Source organism: Lutra lutra, chromosome 12 (assembly GCF_902655055.1).
Source record: "Lutra lutra chromosome 12, mLutLut1.2, whole genome shotgun sequence".
Taxonomy (NCBI): domain Eukaryota; kingdom Metazoa; phylum Chordata; class Mammalia; order Carnivora; family Mustelidae; genus Lutra; species Lutra lutra.
Genome location: NC_062289.1, coordinates 5,378,184 through 5,391,308, shown reverse-complemented (window position 1 = coordinate 5,391,308; position 13,125 = coordinate 5,378,184). Strand labels below are relative to the sequence as shown.

General features: G+C 38.5%; 1 pseudogene; it reads right to left on the bottom strand.

Moving 5' to 3' along the window:
• Positions 1–10,184: 10,184 nt before the first annotated feature.
• LOC125082172 (heterogeneous nuclear ribonucleoprotein A1-like) lies at positions 10,185–11,360 on the bottom strand (annotated as a pseudogene).
• Positions 11,361–13,125: the final 1,765 nt, after the last annotated feature.

The window sequence follows — 13,125 nt, the reverse complement described above, 5'->3', positions numbered from 1 at the left end:
CTTGTGACAAGAGACAGATTGATCTCTAAAGTTCTGATGTTACCAACTGAGCACTGATTATGATTTTCACTCTTAGTGGGAAAACTCATGCCTATTTCCTTTTGGGTCTTATTATTGTTCCCATGCTCTAATACCCATGATGCACATATCATTGAACATAGATTATTTATGCTGTTATACCTCGAAAGAATGGGTAATGGCTCTTATATGCATTTCTATAAGAATGATTTTCAACAAATTTATGTAGTTTTAAATTCTTTTTAATCAGAGAGGCAGTGTGATAAAATGGAAACGTCAAATATATGGGTTCAGAAATGAGGTAGATTTGTGATTTCTATTAATTCAGAGTCTTCTTCAACGTCTTGTAAAAAGGGGGGCAAGATCAGTGTTCTTGCATACCTAGAGGACTTGTGAGAAAGAAAGCAAGAATTGAGAAGACTTTCCAAGACATAACATCTTATAATAAGGAAAGGCAGTGTAATTATTCATAATATGTTAGATCTCTGACATTTCGTATCTTAGTCCGTTTCGGCTCTCTCACCAAATACCACAGACTGTGACCTACAAACAGCGGGCCTCGTTTCTCACAGCCTGGAGGCTGGAAGTCTGAAATCAGGGGGCCAGTGTGGTCACATAAGGGCTCTATTCCTGGTCACATGGTGAAAGGGAGGGAAAAATATCCACGGAGCTTCTCTCATAAAGACATGAACCCCCTTCTTAGGGCCCCACCCTCATGACACAGTCACCCCCCAAAGGCCCCACCCCCAACACTATCATCCTAAGAGTTAGGATTTCAACATACACATTTAAGGGCACACAAACATTCAGGCTCTAACATTTGGGTAACAAGCTTGATTCTGTATCTTATAATTTAATATTTAGCAAAATACGTCATTCCGCAAAGACGTAGGGGAAAAATCAAAACAGTAGGACTTTGGACACAGGCCAGCATGTTCCCAGGTTTGCCACTCTGTCAGGTATAAATAAAGAGCTGAAAACATAACATTAATTATAGGTTCATTATTAAAACATTTATATCTGGTTTGCTTTGTGATACCATAATAGCTTAAAACATTTTCATTTCTTGCTTCAATTCTAATACAACAATGTGTTTGTTCCTCACAAAGTAGTTATCCATAATAATGTTAGGGGTTTTGTTTGGTTTTATTATCAAAGCAATATGGAGTCAAAATCATTAGTCTTGTTAATGTAAGTCAGACATTTGCATGCATAATCCTGAGAGTATAGCTTAATATGACCATTCATTTCAACACATGGGAGTGAGAGAAATAAAATGCCAGATGGATAAAAAGGCAGTAACAAATTAAATTTACAATAATTTGACAATGGTTTGAAGCAAGAGGGAAGAAAAATGCATTTTTAACATAGCATATCACAAAATGTCATTCGGTTCTTATAGTATGTTAAACCCATGTTTATGACCAGTGAAATTTAAATTCATCCTCTGTAGCAAAATACATTTGATAATGTATTTATGATGACAAAACTTCTACCAAAATAAAGTACTGCAAGGAACAACTAAAATGTTAAAATTAACATCTAAACTCCATTAAATATGCAATTTGTATCAGGCATAACACTAAATGATTTATATGCATTATCTCACTTAATGCTAGGGACAATTTCGAGGTTAAGTTTCAGTATTAATGCTATTCTCATTTTAAAAATGAGGACCGTATGGCTCAGAAAGGTTGATTAAGTTGCCCAAAGCCAAACAGCGATTATATAATGGCGTCAGGATTCAAATCCCATCTGCAAGACTACAGTGCCAGTTCTCTAAACACTGCTTTTCAAAATCTATAGAAAATTCTTCCTGCTTTCTTTTAAAAATTGCTCCTTAAATGTAAGCACTGTAGAAGCTTTATAAGAGCAGTAGATTATTAACGCTAGATTGTATGAATATTGAAGACCACAAATCCTTCATTGATGAGTCCTGCTTTTGTGATATGATAGATGATATGATGATCTCAGCATATAATTTCAATTTATCGATATGCATTTATTTATTTATTGCATTAATCAGTCCTTCACTATATATTTCTTCAGTGTTTGCTATAAAACAAGCATTGTCCTTAACAAATTTATTGAAACTGCCTTTGGATAACACTTGAAAACTCAGAAGAATCCCCTGATAGGTCTAAACACTGATAATTTGGTTTTATTACCCAGACAAAATATGTCCTTAATAGACAATTAGGCTTGGTATTTAATTATTGTCTCAAAAATGGCTTCATATGAACTATTCTAAAACTAAAATTATAATCTTTGGCAGAAAAATAACAGAATATAATTGGTTTCTATCAAATAATTTTGTACAACATGCTAATTTGTTTAGGTATCTTTGGGGTATGCTTTGTTCCTAATTCCTCCTGGCAGTTTCTCCAGGAAACCATGTTGATCAGTATTAGATGTTTCATTGGGAAATTACTGAGGATTTTGACATCTGCTATGATAATTTTCCAGGCTCAAGACTATTCTACTTTGCTCTATGGAAAACTTCAGACATTCATGCAAGCAGCTATTTTCACATTGGAACAATTCAGACTTATTATTTTTTTTATTTTTATTTTTTTTAAGATTTATTTATTTATTTATTTATTTGACAGACAGACATCACAAGTAGGCAGAGGCAGGCAGGGGGGTGGGAAGCAGGCTCCCTGCTGAGCAGAGAGTTCTATGTGGGGCTCAATCCCAGGACCCTGAGATCATGACCCGAGCAGAAGGCAGAGGCTTAACCCACTGAGCCACCCAGATGTCCCTCAGACTTATTCTTAAGCCAAAGTCTAGTTTTCCCCGCAAGCAACATTCATGCAAATAATGAGTTTCTGCCCTGTGTGATCCCTGAAAAAAAAAATGAAGGAAAATAAACTAACTCATCTCTATTCTGTTTTAAGTTTCCTTTACGGTTTTCTTTAAATAACAGACTTAAGCTGGTTAAAAGGAATACACCTCCTGCCTCTTGGTGATATAGAAGAGAAAGGGGCATAAAATGATTACATCATGAATTTTCTCAAACACACTGGATGCGTAGTCTACTGCTCCGGCAGGCAATACTTCCTGATCTTCATGTGGCAAAATTCATTATACATCTTTGAAGGCATTTGTATGTTTGTGCATTTGAAAATAAAACCACAATTTTGAATCCTGAAAGTGTAGATATTTGAAAGATTTCAACTGTGCCCTGCACATTCTACTAGAGTAGATGACCCAATTTTACTTGGGGTGTAAAAAATGTTCATTTTATGAGAAAACGAGTTTGAAAGAACCGTTTAACTAAATTAATGGGAAACGCATTTAATCGTTTTTCTTGTGGAAATAGGAAAACTGTCACTCTTGACCTAATCAGGGGTGGTTTGGCCTGAGCAGCTGAGCGTTTTATTCAGGACTAGGTTATGTTTTGAAGGTTGATTCAGAGTTTGTCTCTGAAGAATCTGTTGCTGTTTTTCTGAACATGACCCAAGAGAATTTTCCCCTTTTATGTCGGTAAACGACGGGACCGGAATCCCTTCGTGTCGGTGAACGACGGGACCGGAATCCCTTCGTGTCGGTGAACGGCGGGACCGGAATCCCTTCGTGTCGGTGAACGGCGGGACCGGAATCCCTTCGTGTCGGTGAACGGCGGGACCGGAATCCCTTCGTGTCGGTGAACGGCGGGACCGGAATCCCTTCGTGTCGGTGAACGGCGGGACCGGAATCCCTTCGTGTCGGTGAACGGCGGGACCGGAATCCCTTCGTGTCGGTGAACTCCAGGACCGGAATCCCTTCGTGTCGGTGAACGACGGGACCGGAATCCCTTCGTGTCGGTGAACTCCAGGACCGGAATCCCTTTGTATCGGTAAACTACAGGACTGTATTTGAATATTGAGTATCTTTGCGGTACTGAGGACTTTTTGTTTTAAGAGATGCTAGAAACCATGACCCACAATGTTCACTCAGTAAAACTGACCATCCTCGCCAAGCTGATCTATATTTTTAACAAAACCACTATCACAATCTCAAATGGCAATTTTTGAAGGAACTAACAAACTGATCTTTAAATTTATATGGGAATACAAGAGACCCAGAATAAAAAAACAATCTTGCAAAAAACAACAACAAAGTTGGAGGATTTGCATGACCCCATTTCAAAACTTAATGCAACCCTACGGTAATCAAGATTGAATGATACTAACCTAAGGATAGCTATACCAAACAATGGAATAGAATTAAGATTCTAGAAATAAGGGGCACTTGGATGGCTCAGTGGGTTAAGCCTCTGCCTTCTGCTCAGGTCATGATCTCAGTGCCTTGGGATGGAGCCTCCCATCTCATGGGACTCTCTGCTCGGCAGGGAGCCTGTTTACCCCTCTCTCTCTGCCTGCCTCTCTGGCTACTTGTGATCTCTGTCAAATAAATAAACAAAATCTTAAAAAAAAAAAAAAAAGATTCTAGAAATAAGCTCTTACCTTTATGGCGAATTGATTTTTCACAGAGGTACCGCAAAAATGTCATGGGAAAATCTTAGCGATATGGAATAATTGGGGGCCTTGATAAGATCTCTTCCAGTTGTGTGAGGGGACAAAAATGTGATTGAAGTGGGTTCAGTGGGAGGAGAGAGATTTCAGCAGCCAATACAAGGGACTGTTTGAAGGCATGATTTAAGGTAAAGAAAACAAAGAACTGGAGCCATACTAGAGGATAAAATAGCATCCAAATAGATAGTTGTTTTTTTTTTTTTTTTTTTTTTTGAAATGAGAGAAACATGTTCATGGAAGGTTTTTGGAGAAAGATTGAGAAAGGCAGAGTAAGGAGACAGTCCTCCCATGGGCAGGAGCGCATGCGCAGTGCTCGTAGGCAGGCCTGCCTCCAGAGAAGCCCGCCTTCAGAGCTTAGAGATGGGACAGTGTGTGGTGGAACACAGGAAGCACCTGTCCGGTTTCTTCCCTCTCTCAGTACAAGAGCAAGTCGGATTAAAGGTGACTGAGTGAGGACAGAGAGGACTTGAGGAAACGAGAGAGGAATGGGGACAATAGGACCAGAAGGGCTCAGGACCGCATTAAGGAGCCACCACAGTTTATAAAAGAAATTACCAGTCCAAATAAAGAATTTATACAATTTCCTGATTTGTTATCCATGAATGACATATATAATAGAGCATAAAAGCTTTGGAATAATTGAAATGAGAACATTTTATGCTACTGAACTGCTTTGTTTCCTAAATTTTCCAGAATGGTAGTCAAGAAATTCGTGAAGAGAATTAAGGCTGTGTATTAAGAGCATGTTTCTAGATTTTTCTAAGAGGCAGTCATGTTTTCTCTCTGCAGAATTAAACTAGTAAGCCTAACTACCCATGATTGAGAAATAAAGGAAAGAATCAAAATATAAAAGAGGAATAATAGTGATTATAAAAATTAGATTCTGAAATTAAAGGGTTTCATGTTTATGTAACTTCCAGATACTTCTTATGACTTAATTGTGTCAGTCTGAACCAGTCTTGTTTAAGGAATGATGAATATTTCTTTGACCACTTGAAAGTCTTCTTCCCAGGATTCAATCTATTCTACCCAAACTGCATTTGATCAAGCCACTTTTTAAATTAAAATATGTATATAGCCTCCTTATGGGATATCAGTAAATGTAAGTGCCTAGTCCAGGGTTGGAAAAGATTTCCTCCTAAGCATCATTTGTTTCCCTGTACCACACAAATATTTCAATATGGCAAACATTCTCTGACATCATAATCTCATTCTCATATTAAAGCCTAACAAGAAAATCTTCCCTTCCTTTGGAAAGTTCTTTGATCTAATCCAGGTTTCTTACCTTCTTTCTACCTTCAAAGTTTATATTTAAGAAAAAAAAAAAAAAGAACTTCTTTAGGAAAGTTTCTCTTTGCCAATGCATGAGACCATATTCTGCCTATCATTCCTTTCCTCATTAGTTATAATGTGGAAATTAAAACATTGATCAGCTTTTCTTTCTGTGTGCATTTTCCCTTTGTATCTCGGGGTTACAAACCTATAAAAGTAGAGCTTAAATCTAGTGGATTTTCAACGACTGCTCCATGTCACTGTCACCAATGCCCCTGTATCCTTGAGGAACATAGCCTGTGGCTACACGATTCCTGAATATCAAAGAGATTGTGAGCAAAGAGTTTCCGTTACCAGCCTAAGAACATGGCCACCTATTATTTTTGCCAGTTTACTTTTCAAAATGGTTCACCAAGATTTTAATGTTGACTTCAGTGCCTTAATGGTCTCCTTTGTCAGTGAAAGTCTGCATTCACCATCTGCTATTTTCTCCTCATTTTACTGCCTCCCCACTTTCTATTGGTTTTCTAATAAAAAAAAAAAAAAAGAAAAACAGATAATTTACACAATTAGGAAAGTGAATCATTAGAATGATAATTTTTTTTAAGATTTTATTTATTTATTTGACAGAGAGAGATCACACGTAGGCAGAGAGGCAGACAGAGAGAGAGAGAGGGAAGCAGGCTCCCTGCTGAGCAGAGAGCCCGATGTGGGACTCGATCCCAGGAACCCTGAGATCATGACCTGAGCCGAAGGCAGCGGCTTAACCCACTGAGCTACCCAGGTGCCCCAGAATGATAAATGTTTAAAGTTCAAACTATAATTTCCAGTCACTGATTCTATTATTTTAAATAATTATGATCAAAAGCTGTAACTTAGTGAATTAAACTTATTAAAGAGACTCTATAATTAGAAAACAGTTTTACAGATACCTCAATATCCCAAACCATATTTCTAATCAAATATTAACATTACCCTTTGGCATCCCTGGAAATGTAGCTGAAGTTTTTATTACTCTGTATGATCAGTTATGTTTTTTCTTTTTTTTTTTAAATTAATTTATTTTTGCAAGAGAGAGCAAAGGAGCACAAGTGGTGGGAGAGGCAAAGGGAAAAGCAGGCTCCCCGCTGAGCAGGGACACCACCCCCTCCCTTGGAAGACAGGATCCCAGGGCCCTGGGATCATGACCTGAGCAAAGGTAGATGTTTAACCGACTAAGCCACCCAGATGCCCCTGTTATGTTCTTTCTTGATTCTCTATTACACCTTTTCTTGATTCTTTATTGTTCCTTGAATAACTGGAAGACACTGCTATAAAAAAGGAAAATGATCTTTGTATCTTATAGGAAAAATGTGTAAAGGGCCGCTAACAATGTATAGAAGAAATATATGGAACACATGAAAGGAAGGTTGAAAAAAGTTGAATTTAAGTGGAAAAAAAAAAAACTGATACAGAAAAGGGAATTGCAAATACTCTGAAAAGTAGGGCCTGAATTCTATCACTGTCCCATGATTACAGATGAGAGCAGCTTTAGAGTCACAAAAAGTTTGTCCATTTTCACAGTAAGAATAAGAAGTTGGTCTGAACCCTTATCACCCTAACACCAAAATGAATACATAGCCATTCTGTTAGTTTGCCTGTGATGTACACCAAGTTGCTTTTCCAGAAAAGGCACAGTTTTCTGAACAACTTACCAGTTCTGTGTCTTGCAGGAACAAGGTTTGGACTGCACAACAAGCATAAATGTCACATAGATTATCTTCATTTCTATCACCATGAAAAAATCTAATTAAGATATGTCTTATAAAGCCTCAGGTAACAAAAAGATTTAAAAAGGAGAACTATAGGGGCGCCTGGGTGGCTCAGTGGGTTGAGCCACTGCCTTCGGCTCAGGTCAAGATCCCAGGTCCTGGGTTCGAGCCCCGCATCGGGCTTTCTGCTCAGCGGGGAGCCTGCTTCCTCCTCTCTCTCTGCCTGCCTCTCTGCTTACTTGTGATTTCTCTCTGTCAAATAAATAAAATCTTTAAAAAAAAAAAAAAAGGAGAACTATAAAATGTTAGGGAGGAACATGATCCTAATTAGACATTTTCCCATCCTAAGGCAACAATCCAAAACGGTTGAGACTCAGTGAATGAAAATCTCTAGGAAATATATAATTAAAAATAATTGGTAGCAGAGAAGGATTCTACAAATTTTAGAAATGTGGTTACTCTTCACTCCTTATGTGACTACAGTTTCTTCACAACCACCTACCATCTATCAGTATCAGACATGTTTTATATTTATTCTAGGCAAACGTAAAATTACAAATAATGTAAAATCCTAGAGAGACAAGTATATGAACCAGCTATACAGAATGCCAGTGATAAAGCAGATGGCTACACTTTATCATCTTCAGGAGCAGAACTTTCTTTCTAACGGCCTCTAAATATTTCACTCATTTAACCAAGAGATTCTCATTCAACCTTGATTTTCCCTGCATAGGCTTATTTTTCTAAAAGGATGCTTAAGTAATGAAGAGTCACCTCACATAGGAATACCAGTCGTTGAGCTGTTTCAGGACTAGTAACTGAGCTGCTAATGACATCAGCTAAAACACAGTCTTTCTATCCTTCCACTCTGCCAGTCCCAGTACATTGTAGCTGTGGCTACAAGTCTTGTTTTCTCAGTCAAAACATGGCTGCAACACCCCTACACAAGATATTCTCTTACAACTACCCAAAGCCAGAAAAAAGCAGATCACTACTTTCTACCTTATTTTTTTAAGTTAAATGCTACAGAATCAACCCAAAAATCCAATGGTCAGACATATTTTTCTTCATGTATCATTCATCGAAATTCTGCCACAAAGTTATTCAAATTATCACTGGCAGTGTGATTTCAATTGCTGTGGTTAGCTTAGACTAATCAAGATTTACTCCACTGGGCTGAAGAAGGGTCCTAACCTCTCTAGAAACAGCTGACCTTCTGAAACCAACAGTAAGTCAGGATCGTGAGCAAGGAAACAAGAGGAGAGGCTGCTGCCGCTTCTTGGTAGACACAAGAAGCACCACTGTCATCTCTTCTCACAGGCAAAATGGTGCCCATCACTTCTCAGTGCAGAAGACCAGTTTTGTTTCTACATGCTTGCATTAGAAAAATAATTCTGAGTTAGTTATCTGCATAAATACACTACTGTACTTACACCTTTAATAATCCATTTTCTTTTCTTTTTCCTTGTTTTTTTTTTTTCTTTTTCTTTTTTTTTTAACACTACAGTCCTATGTTCTGAAACCTAGACACCCATTCCGGTGTGGCTAATGTGATAAGTACTAATAGAAATGGGAAAAGTAATAGTAATAATAATTAACTGAGTCATCAAATTGAGTCATCAAATAATATTATAGAGTGATAAAAACATAGAAAGAAATGTGCTGAGTCCTTCGTATTTATTCTTTTCTTTTTTTTTTAAGTTTTTTTTTTTATTTGAGAGAGAGAGAATGAGAGAGAGCGCACATGAGAGGGGTTAGGTCAGAGGGAGAAGCAGACCCCAAGCTGAGCAGGCAACATGATGTGGGACTTGATCTCTGGACTCCAGGATCATGACCTGAGTTGAAGGCAGTCACTCCACCAACTGAGCCATCCAGGTGCCCATGATAACACGATAATGTATGGAAGATTTTACAGAAGATGGTATGACTGAGGCTTAGCCACATTATCAAGTCTGTCACTCCAGGCCATACAATTTCTTATCTTGAACGACTCTGTCTTGGTCAGTGTTGAAGCTTCATGTGGAAGACCCTGGAGTCTCTTTGTGCCAGCACCCATTGCCTATATGCAAACACACACATGCAGACACACACACACACTCAGATAGGAATAAACTTTTGGAGGGGATAGATATGCTAATTATCTTGATTGGGTGATGGTTTCATGGATAGATGCATTATCTCCAAACTCATTGAATTAGATGTGTATTGAATACATTGCGCTTTTTTAAAATTTCAACTAAACTTTGATAAAGCTGTGTTTTGAAAAGGTACAGTAACCAAGACAAGATGTTATTGACAAAGGAAACAACAAATGCGTCAATAGAGTCCAAAAATAGATCCACAAAAATAAGACAGATCTTGGGCCACCTGGGTGGCTCAGTGGGTTAAGCCACTGACTCATGCACTTGCTCACTCTCTCTTTCTCTACCTCAAATAAAAAAAATTAAAAAAAATTTAAAGACACATTTATTCAGCATCATGATCAGACTATTACATTTAGCAATCAACAGCATGGGTGCAAAAAAAAAAAAATCTACATTAAAACCCTTTGTTGGAATGCTTTACACTTTCCTCGGAACAGAAACTAAAATAACCCATTATATAATTAGTCACAAATACAGTCCTTGAGTTTTTTGCCCATGCACATGAGTATTGTCTAAAGCATGTCTTCTTTGTAGCAGCTAGGCCCTGCCACCACTGTGCTTGGCTGAATGCACAAATCTGTCGTAGCCTGTAGCTTCCCTCTCACGTCTCTGGCTCTCCTCTCCTGCTAAGCTTTGTTCCTGGCAGTAATTAAAACCTTTGGCCACTGCTGTAGCTACTGCAGCTGCTGGAATTACCGTAGCCACCTTGGTTTCATGGTTTGGCAAAGTATTGGCCTCCACGACCATAGGGGCCAGAGCTTCAGCCTCCAAAATTTCTTCCTTTCATGGGTCCAAAATTTGAGGATTGATTATTTTAATTGCCAAAACCATTATAGCTTCCACCACCTCCAAAGTTGCTTCCATCATTACCAAATCTGTTCTAGCCGTCCCCACTGCCAACTTATCCACCACCACCTCGACTGCCACCAAAGCCACCTTGACCCCTGATGCTTCCTCCATGACCAAAGTTGTCATTCCCACCAAAACCACCTCCACGACCACCACAAAAGTTTCCAGAATCACTTCGACCTCTTTGGCTGGATGAAGCACGAGCCATCTCTTGTTTAGAGAGTGCCTTCTTTACTTCACAGCCGTGGCCATTCACAGGATGGTATTTTTGAATGACAGTCTTGTTGACAGAGTCATGGTCATCAAATGTTACAAAAGCAAAACCCCTCTTTTTGCCACTGCCTTGGTCAGTCATGATCTCAGGTACTTCCATGTCCCCACACTGTTCGAAATAATCTCTTAGATGATGTTCGTCAGTGACTTCTTTAATGCCACCAACAAATCTTTCCCACAGTTAAGTGGGCACCAGGTCTTTGAGAATCTTCTCTTGACACAACCCTGTTTGGCTCCACAACTCTTCCATCCACCTGTGTGGCCTCGCGTTCATGGCTGCCTCCACCTCCTCCACAGGGACATATGTGACAAACCCAAAGCTTCTGGAGCGCTTGGTGTTTGGATCTCTTCTTACCACACAGTCCGTAAGTGCTCCGCATTGCTCAAAATGGCTCCTCTGACTCTCATCGGTTGTTTCAAAGCTCAGCCCTCTGATGAAGAGCTTCCACCACTGTTCAGGCTCTTTGGGAGGCTCTGACTTAGACATGATGGCAGTGGGAAGGGAGACTTTACCGATGCTTACTCGGTGGCGTCCATGGGCAGAAAGCTCAAATAAATAAAATCTTAAAGAAAATAAGACAGATCACTTTTTGACAAAGGTAGATATACACAGTATTTTTAAGTGGAGAAAGAATATAATTCAGCAAACTGTATTGAAACATTTGGACATCCATATGCAAAAAAAATTTTAGAAAGGAACTTGACCTAAGTCTTCATCATTATCATTACACAAAATTAACTCTAAACAGAGAATATATCTGAATGTAAAACATGAAATTATAATTTTTTAGAAGAAAGCATAGGTAAAGATCTTTGTATTCTTTGCTTGGCAAAAAAGTATGGAGACACACTGAAAGCATAATCCATAAAGGGAAAATGATAAATTAGATTTAAAATATAAACACTTTGGGGGCGCCTGGGTGGCTCAGTGGGTTAAGGCCTCTGCCTTTGGCTCAGGTCATGATTCCAGGGTCCTGGGATCGAGTCCCGCATCGGGCTCTCTGCTCAGCAGGGAGCCTGCTTCCTCTTCTCTCTCTCTTTCTCTCTCTCTCTGCCTGCCTCTCTGCCTACTTGTGATCTCTGTCAAATAAATAAATAAAATCTTTAAAATATAAACTCTTTGTTTTGTTTTTATTCTGTGAAAGACACTGTTAAAAGAATTAAAAGACTCACTACAGACTGAGAGAAAATATTTGGAAATTACATATCTGACAGTGGACTTGTACCCAAAATACATAAATAACTTTAAAAACTCAACAGGGAAAAACAAATCTATGAACAACAAAAACAAAAATTAAACAAATACTTCACCAAACAGTATATATGAAAAGCATGAGAACACCTGAAAGGATGTTTAACATCATTAACCACTATGGCTATGCAAATTAAAACCAGGATAATACACAACACCACACCGTTAGAATGCCTGAACAAGAACACACAGGCGATAGGACGCACTCACGAGAACACAGATCTACTCTAACTCTCACACATTGCTGATGGAAGTGCAAACACTTACGACCTGGAAAATAATTTGTCAGTTCTTATGAAGTTAAAAATATAATTATTATATTAGCCAAAATTCCCACTCCTGAGTATTTGGCCCAAAGAAATAAAAATTACATTCACACCAGCACTTATCTTTTATAGAACTCTGTTCACAATTGTCCAAACTGGAAACAACTTGGACTTTTTTTTTTTTTTTTTTTTTTTGACTAGGCTTCATGCCCGGCATGGTACCCACTGTGGGGCTTGAATTCATGACCCTAAGATCAAGATCTAAGCCGATCTTCCAACAGTTGGAAGCTCAACAGATTGCACCACTCAGGTGCCCCAACTTGGATGTGGTTCAGTGGGTGAATGGGTACATAAATTATGAAACAGCTATACCATGGATGACTAATCAAAAATGGAAAAGACTTTTGGGATATAGAAGTTGGCTTCATCACTAAGATAATATTCTGTGGGAAAGAAGCCAGTTTCAAATGTTTATCTATGTATAATTCTATTAGTACCATACACTCAAAGAGAAAAAACCATAATTATGGAGAGTATATCTCTGGTTGGCTAGGCTTGGGGGAGGCTGGAGTGTGTGTAAAATTTAGCGAATGGATGGCATATTTGTTACCCAACCAAAGCCTGGGTTTAAATAGACACATTCATATTATCATACATCATTCACTTAATCCTGCTAACATGGGCATAGCAGGAAAGTAGCAGACACACTGGAAAATATTGATACAGGAGTCTCATTAGGATAAAGATAGAGAAATAAGGAACTGCTTTGTGGGATGTTCAATT